Source organism: Schistocerca serialis, chromosome 8 (genome assembly GCF_023864345.2).
Source record: "Schistocerca serialis cubense isolate TAMUIC-IGC-003099 chromosome 8, iqSchSeri2.2, whole genome shotgun sequence".
In the NCBI taxonomy this organism is placed as follows: Eukaryota; Metazoa; Arthropoda; class Insecta; order Orthoptera; family Acrididae; genus Schistocerca; species Schistocerca serialis.
The window spans coordinates 188,857,234-188,869,932 of record NC_064645.1 but is presented as its reverse complement, the minus strand read 5'-3'; positions in this window follow the sequence as shown (position 1 = coordinate 188,869,932).

Below are 12,699 nucleotides of genomic sequence, written 5' to 3'. Positions count from 1 at the left end.
GTTTTAATCCGCTTTCAAAATATTTGTGGAGTAAGGAATCTGCTCGCCAAATTTACAAACATTTCGTAACATACTAGTGGTTTCCGAATGAGTGTATTTATTTGTAGCTGCCTCATAAACGCAGATAACTTTTCCGCTGCCGGACTTGAGCTCTGTTTCGTAACTGATATACAGGGTGAGTCACTAACTAATGCCACCTAGAATAGCTCAGAAAGTATGATAGCAGCCGAAAAGTTTGTGGGACAATGTTACATGGGACAACGGGGGCCATAATATGACGTTGTTTTTTGTTGCTAGGTGGGGTCGCGTCAGAGATATGAAGGTAAACTTTGTTTTCTTATATGGGATGCTATAGTTCGGTACTTAATTTCTGATAGCGGCTATAGAGACGAATCCAATGATGTGTAACAGTAAGTTCTTTGAAGGTCAACCAAGGTCACAAAGGTGGCATGAACGTCCAATTACAGAAGGTGTTCCAAGTGATGACCATTGATATCAATGCAGTGTTGCAATCTTCTTATCATGGACTGAGTGGTATTCCTTATCACATCGGCACTTATCGAAGCACATGCTCTGACGATTGTCTCTCGTAAATAGTAAATATTCGCCGAATACGGCGTATCCATCTAACGTGCCATTGACGTGTAAACACCATTCGACGGTTTCGCAGTACAACACTGATAGGAACGGTAAGACTAGTGTCGCGAATCAAGCGAATGTGAATGATGTTTTCATTCGAAGAACAAGTCGATATGCTTCTCATTTACGAAGAACGCTAGTGAAATTCAATGACAGCTAGAGACTTTTACGCTGAAAGGTATCCTGAACGTATTCACCCTACACGTCGTTCAAATGATTCAAATGGCTCTAAGCACTATGGAATTTAACATCTGAGGTCATCAGTCCCCTAGACTTATAATTACTTAAACCTAACCAACCTAAGGACATCACACGCATCCATGCCCGAGGCAGGATTCGTATCTGCGAGCGTAGCAGTAGCGCGGTTCCGGACTGAAGCGCCTAGAACAGCTTGGCCACAGCGGCCGGCCCTGCACGTCGTACATGTGTGTATCATAAATTGAGGACAACTGGATCCTTAACGCATCGGGAATATATAAGGCAAAGGAATGTTACTAACGAGGAAACGGAAATTGGTACTCTTGCCACTGTGGTTCGAGATCTTTGCGTTGAGCGTCAAATCGCAATGGAATCTGGCATTAGCCAGAGTAGTGTTTTTCTGCATCACCATAAGTATCATCCTTACCATATCAGTCTCCACCAAGGGTTAACTGGTACAGATTATATGCGTCGCACTGAATTCTGCCGATGGGCTCAACTTCAGATTCAGAGGGATGACACATTTATTAATCTGATTTTATTTACCGACGAGGCTACATTCGCGAGCCATGGAAATTTTAATTAGCATGCCATGCATTATTGGGCAACTGAAAATCCATGTTGGCTGCGGCCAGTTGCACATGAGAAACCGTGGTCGGTGAATGTATGGTGTGGGATTTTGGAAGACAGAATTATAGGCCCTTATTTCATCGAAGGAAATCTTAATGGGATGAAGTACACCACATTCCTGCAAGAAACATTAGGTCTGTTATTGTAAGAAATAACTTTAGGAACAAGGAACAGAATGTGGTATCAACACGATGGGTGTCCGGCACATTTTTCACTGATGGCTAGAAATGAGCTGCAGAGACAATTCCTAAATCGATAGATTGGACCCGGAGAAGAAGTGTCGTGGCCGGCTCGCTCACCAGACTTGACGCCTCTGGATTTTTCCTTGTGGGAATTCGTAAAAGACATTCTTTATAAAGACGTTCCCACTACACTTTAGGATATGCGAGAGAGAGAGAGACTTGTCAGAGCATGTGCTTCAGTAAGTGCCGATGTGATAAGGAATACCATGGTAAGAAGATCGCAGCACTGCACTGATACCAGTGGTCATCACTTCGAAAACTCTATAAATAGACGTTCATGCCACCTTTGTGACCTTCGTTGACCTCCAATGACCTTACTGTTGTATATGACGGTAGTATCTGTTCCCGAAAGAACAGTTACCGTGGATGTCCATGCAGCTTTGCTAGAAATGAAATGATAATTAAATGGACACCCTAGCTGCAAACAGGCGTTGATGGACTTCATTGGGTACATGTTGGAAATGTGTGCCCCGACCGGGACTCGTACCCGGGATCTCCTGCTTACATGGCAGACGCTCTATCCATCTGAGCCACCGCGGGCACAGAGGATAGTGCGTCTGCAGGGACTTATCCCTTGCACGCTCCTCGTGAGATCCACATTCCCAACATATCCACACCACTACATTCGTAGTGCGCCTAATAGATGTTTGCCCATCATACTCATTACTCGTGGCAGATTAATCTACCAAGTACGGGCATAGCGTGTGGGTTCGCACAAGAAGGTCAATGGCCGGGGAGCCATATTTTTTAACTATATATGACGGTAGTATCTGTTCCCGAAAGAACATCTATTAGGCGCACTACGAATGTAGTGGTGTGGACATGTTGGGAATGTGGATCTCACAGGGAGCGTGCAAGGGATAAGTCCCTGCAGACGCACTATCCTCTGAGCCCGCGGTGGCTCAGATGGATAGAGCGTCTGCCATATAAGCAGGAGGTTCCGGGTTCGAGTTCCGGTCGAGGCACACATTTTCAACATGTACCCAATGAAGTTCATCAACGCCTGTTTGCAGCTAGGGTGTCCATTTAATTATCATTTCACCTTACTGTTACACATCATTGGATTCGTCTCGACAGCCGCTATCAGACAATAAGTACCAAACTATAGGATCCCATATAAAAAATAAAGTTCACCTTCATATCTCTGAAAAGATCCCGCCTAGCAACAAAAAAAAACTAACGTCATGTTATGTTCCCCGTTGTCCCATGCAATTCTCCTACAAACTTTTCGGCTCCTGTCATAATTTCGGAGCTATTCTTGGTTTCAATAGTTAGTGACTCACCCTGTATATTCCACAATTCTTAATTTCTCCTCAGTCTTCTTTATGTTTGGTTCATTTTGCTGCCCCCACCTTAACGACAAATGAGGTGCAGTGAAACTACCTACGCAAACATATATTATGTTGTCACATTGGACAGATAGCGCCACCTGTTGTCATGTGCAACAGGTTGAATGGGTCCAGTGAAACTTGCCAGACCTGTGGAAAACCAAGTTGGCTTCAGTACACATGTACCGATGTATCACCGTTGCGGAAAGTTGAGCTGCTTTAATGGTTGTGGTGGAGATACGGGCAGGCAAGTTGGAAGGAAAATTTGTACCTCTCCGTTTGCCACGACAGGTGAATACGGTATGTTATAAGAAATTTGACAGTCCGACGAAGCAGCATGTGCGATTGGTCCTGTTCAGATGGGGTGGGGCGGCTTGGAGCAGAAACGCTCCTCCCACAGTTTTCTACGATCCAGCATCACTTGCCCCTGCTTGCTTTACTCCTCTATCTCGCGGCCATAGTGACACACCCAGCACTTGTTCATAGCCGTTTGATGGCTTGTAATTTACGTACACCAGAGACAGTTGTAAAATTTTCGCTGCTGCCTCGGATCGGAGGACCTTTTAAATGGGCGTGAGCAGTCGCAGTACCCCGCGGACGGTGACCCTTGTCTTGTTCAAAACAAGAAAACTGACCAACACTTACCATGTTCTGGGTGATTTTTTAACCATGTGAAAAGTGCTTTCCTCCTTTTGAGATTTTCCTAGAACGGAAAAACGTAAATCTGAGTTTTAGGCTACGAACTAGTGAGAGGTCGGGCAGCAGAAGACTAAATTTACTGAGCTGCAGAAGGCCAATACCAGAAAGGAGTGCCACTTAATAAATGCACTGCTACACATAACAAACGTTACACACGCATTTTTTAGTTTCAACATTTTTTTGACAGTAACCAGTACCATTTTTAACATTTCGTGAAACATGGAAGAATAACTAACGCATTGACTTAAGTTTCGGCACCGCTATGGATGTCTTCATCAAAATGAGATTTTAACAACCGTAAATTTACATTGCGAGAAGGCAATAGAGTTTCGAGCAGATAAGCTCAAGTCAAAAATTAAAAATGTTCCAGTCTTCGGTGCGAATACCTTGCGATGACAACAGCAGATGTTGTTCGTTGCAAGGTATATATACTAAAGACTGGAAAATTTTTAATTTTTAAAACTTCCTTCTGATTCTGACATCTTTAGACGTGTCGAAACGTAGGTCTGTGTGTTATAAAATTATTTGCAACGGGTTGGCTGTGTTGTTTCTTCGATCAAACTTATATGCACTTGTTGAAAGACAGCCATGCTCAAAACTGTAGTATTTCATGAAGTGTTTATTAACGAATTCGTCAACAGTTGGCAAGTTGTATGTTTGGCGATTATTTTCGAACCCGCTGGCTCATTTTCAAGTCTGGCCTATCGATTAAGACGAGAAGCTTTCAGTGCAGCCTCAATAGGCAAGAATTGAAAATGATTGGTTCGAAACCAGTCGCCAAACATACGATCATCAGCCAGAACGTTATGACCACTGACCTATTATCGGGATAAACACGTCCAGGCAACAGCAGCGTTACCTGACGAGGAATGACTGCTAGTCACACACACACACTGTGCATGTAGTATCAATGAGCGTGCTGTCCTGTGTAGAATGGGAAAGGCGCACATTCTATCCGAGCTTCACCGAGGGCAGATTGTGATGGCCCAGAGGCTTAGCACGAGCATTTAGAAAACTCTACGACTTGTTGAGGGTTCGAGATGCGCTGTCGTGAGTGTCATGTGTCATGTTGCGACACCACGATGAAACCAAGTCGAGACGTCGCGGGGTTGGGCGGTCCCTCTCTTTACAGACGTCGGACGGCGTAGGCTGGGCAGTTTGGTAAAACAGGACAGGCGGCGAACTGTGGCAGAACTGACATAAGACTTTAATGCTGGGCGGAGTACAACCGTGTCTGAACACATAGTGCACGGAACACTCCTAACAACGGGTTTCCGCCGCCGACGACCCATGCATGTGTCACCGTCAACACCACGACATCGACAACTACGGGAAATGGGCACGTAAGCATCGGCACTGGACTTTGGCACAGTGGCAAGGCGTTGCGTGGTCTGATGAGTCCCAATACCTTCATCATGCCGATAGGAGGGCGCGATTCCGTCGTCTCCCTGGGAACAGCTCCTTGACACCTGTACTGCGGGACATTCTGGGGAACATTCATGTGGGCATCCATGAGTCCAATGGAGCACGCGCAAGGCATGATGACGGCCAAGGAGTGTAGTAACTGGTTGCAGACCACGTGCACCCTCTGAGGACGCTCATATTTCCCGACGGCAGCGGCATTTTTCAACAAGATAATGCGCCATGTCACAAGGCCAGGAGTGTGATGGAGTGGTTGGCGAAACGCAGTGGCGAGTTCCAATTGATGTGCTGGCCCCCCCAACTCGCCAGATCTGAACCCTATTGGAAAGATATGGGATGTGATTTAACATGGCACCAGAGCTCTCGCCCCACCTGCCCGGAAATTACGGGAATTACGTGACTTGCGCATGCAAATGTGGTGCCAACTACCTCCAGTGACCTATCAAGGCCTGACTGGTTCCATGCCTCGACGCGTCGCTGCTGTTATTCGCGCCGAAGGTGGAAATAACGGCTATCAGGTAGGTGGTCGTAATGTTCTGGCTGAACAATATATGTACCACAACTGTTGACAGAATCGTTAACAAACGCTTCAAGAAAAATTACATTCATGGTTAGGGTTTTGCCTTTCACATCACAATAAAATTCCAGATAACACATAATATCAAACAGATAAAAATGCTTTTTGTGATCTATTCAACCGTTCACTTCCATCAACTCAGTGTGTATTGCCCCAGCGTCATTACCCCTCAAATGCAGAAAGCGAATTACCGCACAGTACTACATTACGCTAGTGGGCTGTGGTATTTTGTTTTGGCTCCTCTAGCAGCGTACTACGGTATTGTGGGTAGATCATTGCGCAGCAGGACTGCAGATTTGCACCTGCAAACAAACTAATACCTAATCACATAGCATTATCTTTTCGTGGTGATAACTAAAATTTTATATAGATTCCACGTGTCAGTGCTGTGCGGTACATCTGCCTCTGTAGACTCTGGTAAAAATGGGTTCCGCGCAGTGGTGGCGATGTGTAAGTAGGCTGTTTAGGTTTCCTTATTGGTAACGCCACGTAGCGCTCTGTATGAAAAATGACTGGCTGTGCTGTGTGCAGTCTGTGGCTAGTTTGCATTGTTGTCTGCCATTGTAGCGTTGGGCAGTTGGCTGTTAACACCGCGTAGTGTTGCGCAGTTGGAGGTGAGCCGCCAGCAGTGGTGGATGTCGGGAGAGAAATGGCGGAGTTTTGAAATTTGTAAGACTGGATGTCATGAACTGCTATGTATATTATGATTTTTCAACACTATTAAGGTAAATACATTGTTTGTTCTCTATTAAAATCTTTCATTTGCTAACTATGCCTATCAGTAGTTAGTGCCTTCCGTAGTTTGAATCTTTTATTTAGCTGGCAGTAGTGGCGCTCGCTGCATTGCAGTAGTTCGAGTAACGAAGATTTTTGTGAGGTAAGTGATTTGTGAAAGGTATAGATTAATGTTAGTCAGGGCCACTCTTTTGTAGGGATTATTGAAAGTCAAATCGCGTTGCGCTAAAAATATTGTGTGTCAGTTTAAGCACAGTCATGTATAATTGTTCTAAGGGGACGTTTCATATGTCGACACTTAGCCGAAGATACCTCACTGGAATCTTCTGATTTTTTCTTGTAGTTTGTGTAATTAGTGTAGGTTTTGTTTATTGCTAGCACGTAATTGTAGAGAGAATTTCCTTTGTAGTGTAGTTTTTCATTCTTGTACAGTAAAACAATTGTGCCATGCATATAGATTTGCAGCAAGTATTTCGCAGCTGCTCTTGCAATTAACTAGATATTATTTTCAGCGCTATGTTAATGTGTTCTCTTATTTTTGCTCTTCAAATTGTGCTTTTCTGTGTTATCGTGTGAAATATTGTGACAATTATGGCGTGTGAAAAACGTAATACTAGGTTCCAAAGTAAACTGAGAAATGACAGTGAAGACGAAAGCAGTGTGTTAGCGCCGCAGAGTAATGAATTAACTAATGTTCAAAGTAGTAATTTGGTAATTGTGCATAGGGAAATGGAGCGGGCTGCAAATAATGGTGTAGACAGTGAAACAATTAGTGAACAGGCAAGCATTATCGATCGATCGGTCAGCAACAGCTCCCCTCAGGAATCCGAAATGACAGAACACAATATTGCAAATATTGTAGACTCAGGTTTTGGGTCCTCACCGTTTTCTCAAATGAGTCAAGACACATTTTCTGCTTGTCAAAACGTGAATGTTGCCGGTGAAAATGCACTGCCAAAAAGCATAGAGAAACACATTCCAGACAGTAATACATTCTTATTGCAATTAATGCAACAAATGGAACAAAATCAGAGACAAACACAGCAAAAGCTTCAAAAGTTAGACACAATGGAACAAAATCAGAGACAAACACAGCAACAGTTAGACGCAATGGAACAAAATCTTCACACCACGCTTGAACAAACATTTGAAGATTTAACTACCGAGTTACAGAACATTGAATCGAAATGTCAAAAAGCCTGTAATGACGTAAAAACACAAATTTGTAAGCATTTTCAACCTATTTCGCGGGATGAAAATGCATTACAGAATCACGAAGCAGCCATAAAAGAACTGCAAAGTATTGTTCATGAAAATCATGAGACCTTGCAAGCTAAAATTGACTCAGTTGCATCTACCGATTCGGTTACGCAACTTGCAAAACTCAGGAGAACTTAAAGGACACAGTAGAAAGACACATGGAGGAGATTAGTTCATTATCAGAGAAAGTAGTTGAACTTTCGGATCAGCTAAATAATTTATCTACAAAGGTAGATGATAATCTGAATGAAACAAAACTGGTAGTCTTTAATGACACAGAAGAGTGCGAACAAATTAGGAAATTCAAACAAAATCAGAATCAAATTAATATGCAACACCAAATAGAAATCCGGGAAGTATAAGATCAGCTGACACAGGTAATACAAGAATTACGTATTTCGGAGGCCACTCGCGTTCCAATATGGGAAGAGGGACGTAGAAATACGGAACAGCCACAAATATTTTGTGGCAGAGTAGTAATAATTACAGGGAAAGATCACCTCTCCGCGGTAGTGACTATCACAGAGACAATCAGAGAAACAGACAATTTGGGAACCAAAATAATTATTATCAAGGGCGACACAATAACTTTATACGCAACGGTCCAGCGCACAGTTACGATTCAGGGAGAAATTCTCCACCACGTGACCGACAAGAAAGAAACTATGGAATCTACCGACGTGACGACAGACGATATGATCGTAACGACGCAGCTGAATTGCATCAGAACTGGCGGGATTCAAACAGAGCAGGGCCTTCTCGTCAAGGTGAATTTGTAGAAGTTAGGTCTCCTAATCCCAATAACGACGCACGCCAACAAAGAGTTAGCAGACAATGACTCGCACCGCAGGCAGCCACGTACGCCGACTGGCTCAGAGAGAAATAACATAGACGCTAACATTGAGAAAGTTCCAGTATTCTTTACCGACGTATACCGCATGATAATTGAATTGAAGTTGAAACTCTGCGTACTAGGAAGAGTAAAGGATTGCACCACATTTCACATGTAAAACCGTTTATTGAAAGATAATCTGCTTTTTAACTTTGTCTTTGCCATATAAGTTTTCACTTTACATTGCTAGTATGCTTTGTCAGACTTAGAATCTGTTAAGATGCAACAATGTTTGAACTTAAATATCCAGTCAAGAACCAAGAGAACTTATTTAAACAGAAATTACGAATGCATTGTTATTGTGAACAGACGACACAGTGTTATTGTGTGTGTACATTTTTGCTTGTTAGTTGCACGATTACGTAATGACTATAAGGCTCACATACTTAGAACATTTACCGGTACTGCTAATGAGATTTTAATGCAACATTTTGGTTTACTTGAAAATACATTCTGGATTTAAAGTACCTTCTGTGAGATACCAGATGACACAGTGGTTAGTTTATGTGACAGCTACACGATTTTATCACGACGCTACTAATGAGTGACAATTTACAATGTTGGTTTTGCGGTGTACCTGTTTTATATCTGCACAGTTTTCTGAATTATTCTGGAAAGTAAAACATGTTTTAGTAGTAACTTTTGTTGTATAGCTACAATGAGACTGCCTTTCCCATAGCAGAACAATACATCACAGCACAGTACTTTCTTCATCACGGCAATAAGCGTAATAACTAAGATATCTATACGCAAAGCATTTCACTTTTGTTTATCATGAGGTAAGTACATTGACTTCTGCAGAACTTAGCTTTCGGAGGACGATAACTACGACACTTCCACAGAGATTATCTTACAACAAGACGCGCAGTTTAGCGCTACAGTACACGTATTTGAGTGATTCATTTTATACTTAAAACATTTATTGTTAAAGATATTTGAAGTACAATGATACAAAGTTTATCCATGATAACATTTCATTCCATTGCAATAATCTGTAACACCTGAGGGTATAATTGCATTAATCCTCAGGGGGGTACACGCCTACTTTGTGTACCATGTGTTTGGCAAGCACAAGGAGCCATAGCTAGTATGGTATTTGCTTATACAACTTTACACATCGGTACCATATTTCTCTAACACACAAATTACACAGCTATCTGATCATTTAACTGAGAGATAAACATTTTTTTTACTGCATCAGTGACACATCTTTGCGCAATTACACAGCTGGGTAACCTCACACTTACGAAATTTTTTTTGTCTGTACTTTGTGAACTGTTCATATTTTTTTGAACCATTGTGATACTATGAGAGCTTTGAATGATGTATTTGGTATGAGGTCATGATTTTTCAAGTATGTTGGAGGTAGATGACACTATTGAAATGAGCAGAGAATTTTTTTTATTTTTTTGACATTATTGCAGAAAGCTATGCCTTTTTTGAGATTTGGCTGAGGTGTTATGATGTTATGATGACGATGTGTATTACGCTGTTGCGGTATGTTTATGATCAATAAACTGATGCTATATGAGGAATTTGATTATGCTACATATTTATTATGATGAAATATTGAAGAAGTGTCGACAAACATGTATATGTGTAATAAGGTAAGGAATAATGAGTAGTGGTTACAGACTCTGACTTGTGAAAAAGTATGTTGGAAACCAAGAATCATACTTTAAGAGTTATGAAATGTGTCTAGATGCATGAATGTATCACAATGCCGACAAATATTTTTTGGACACTGTTATATTTATAGGATTTTGTTTCTACAGATTTGCAACGTAAATTCTCGAACTGTGAAATTTTTATATGAGACTGTCACAGTAGTGCAAACTGGTGTCATAAATATTTCAGTAAGAAAGCCAAGTGACCTTGACGTAATGCGTCTTGAGCAGCCAGCTGTGTCAGACGCCTGGAGAAAAAGCCATTAGTGTGTGCCTTTTCAGAGGCACAGGTAAAAAAAAAAAACAAAGGGAAGCCATTATCCTCGCTATTAACATTTCTTTGTAGAAAGCATCGCAAATACGACACACTCAAACTTGAAAACATATGATTACACTGTGGAGCTCTTATTTTATGATATTTACTGAAATGCCTAATGAAATGATGAGAAACATTTTACATTTATTGTCTTTCTAGTTGAGAGATTCTTTTGCCTTTGGAGACGCCACTTGCTTAGTGAATGACATTTCATGCATTGCTCTATATAGGCTATATATATTTGCTCATTTCGTTTAATATCTAGTTTCTAGCTGCACTGTAGCATTGGTTATTATCAAATTTAGTAGATGTATTAATATGACTATTTTCTGTCTACAGACCCAGGAAAGAATACATCTATGATGTACTTTCTTAGAAAAGAGAGCACAAATAGACATTTCCCTTCACAGGAACTGCATAAATAATATTTTAAATGATTTGGTAACTTGTCTGCTACAGTAACTTATCGTGATGCATCACTCTAGTATTAAGATGTGACATAGGTATTAGGCATGGCCATCTTTAGTGTAATATTTTTTCTGATTGAGCTTTGTCATGTTTAGATATAAGTTACTGCATTTTCTGCTGCTGTTTACCAGGCATAGTGCTACTAAATTTCACTTTATATTACTCTGTTAAGCTAGTTTTACTACTGATTTATTTTTCTTGTTGCTGCACATTGGCTCATATTAGTTGTAATGTTGCATTGCTTGGTAATTTAGATTTATTGCAGCTTGCTTTGACAATTTCCATTTTTTTCATTGCTGTTTGTATTAATTGTTTTATGCTGCTGCATTGCCTTGTCCCTTGGTTTAGCATCTGAGCTCAGTTGATTTAAGTTAGCTTAAGAGGGGGTAGACTATATAAGAGAATGAGTTGCGATGAATTGGAAGAAATGCATTGAGAAGTTTTACGAAAAAAGTACAGAAAGCAGGTGTAGATAGCACTTTTTGAAATAATGAAGAATGAAGGGAGATCTCCAAGAGGTAAAGAAAGTTTTGTTTGCAAGATACTGCAGTAAAACAAACCCTGTCCTTTCCTTTTCTGTTATTCCGCTATGTGTTTGTGTACTCTTGTATATTTGTGTTCTTCCTGTCTTTATGTGTTTATCTGATGAGAGTTACATTGTAGAATTTTTCTGATAATATGTTATTTACTTTGAAAAGATGTTTAGACATTATTTATTCTGTTTTGTTGCTCATATGTGAAGGTGACGTTTCAAAAGTTATTCTGATCTTTATGTATGTACTTATGTCATAATTCCTGTAACACTGATGTATCTGTTTATTTCTATTCTTTTGTAAAGCCTGTACTACTACAGAGTTATCTGTATTGTTATGTTCTTTAATGATGCATTTTGTACCTTTGTAATTGTATTCTTATGTTATAAAATTGTAATTGACACCAGTTCATCATATTATTAACTTGTAAGTTCCATTTCACTGTACACGTTTCTGTTGGTCATAGTATATGGACAATATGTGAGAAGTAGGGACTGTTAGTGTTAGCAAGTGTGTTAATAATTCAGCAAGGGACTGGATAACAGCATTTCTGGTTCTAAGGACAATTCCAAAAAACTTTGTGGGTGCACAAGTGGCGGTTATAGACTTGCTATATTATCCGCAAGACTCTTCAATGGTGATTGTGCACCTGCACAGTCACAACAGATGGCTGCTGGCCATCTCTACAAGGACTACAGTGGGTCTGCATCTTTGGTGACCCACCAATACAATTATTTCTACAAGGACTACAGTGGGTCTACACCTTTGCTGACTCACCAGTACCATTATTTCTACAAGGACTGCAGTGGGTCTGCATCTCTGGTGGCCCACCAATACCGTAATCTCTACCAGGACTACAGTGGGTCTACTCTGTGATGACCTACCTACCAATATTCTTCAAAACTTCGAATGACTCTGCTGTGGGTTTGTTCTGTTGTGACCCATTACCTGTCTGCATGTCAAGGGTCAGCATTGTCTTTCTGTTGGAAGGACAACACTACTTCTTCATGACTGCATGGAAATCCACTACTTCCTTGTGCATTGTCTTTTACTGCTCAGACTTTGAGAAAAGAAATGGGAGTTTTACTGTGAT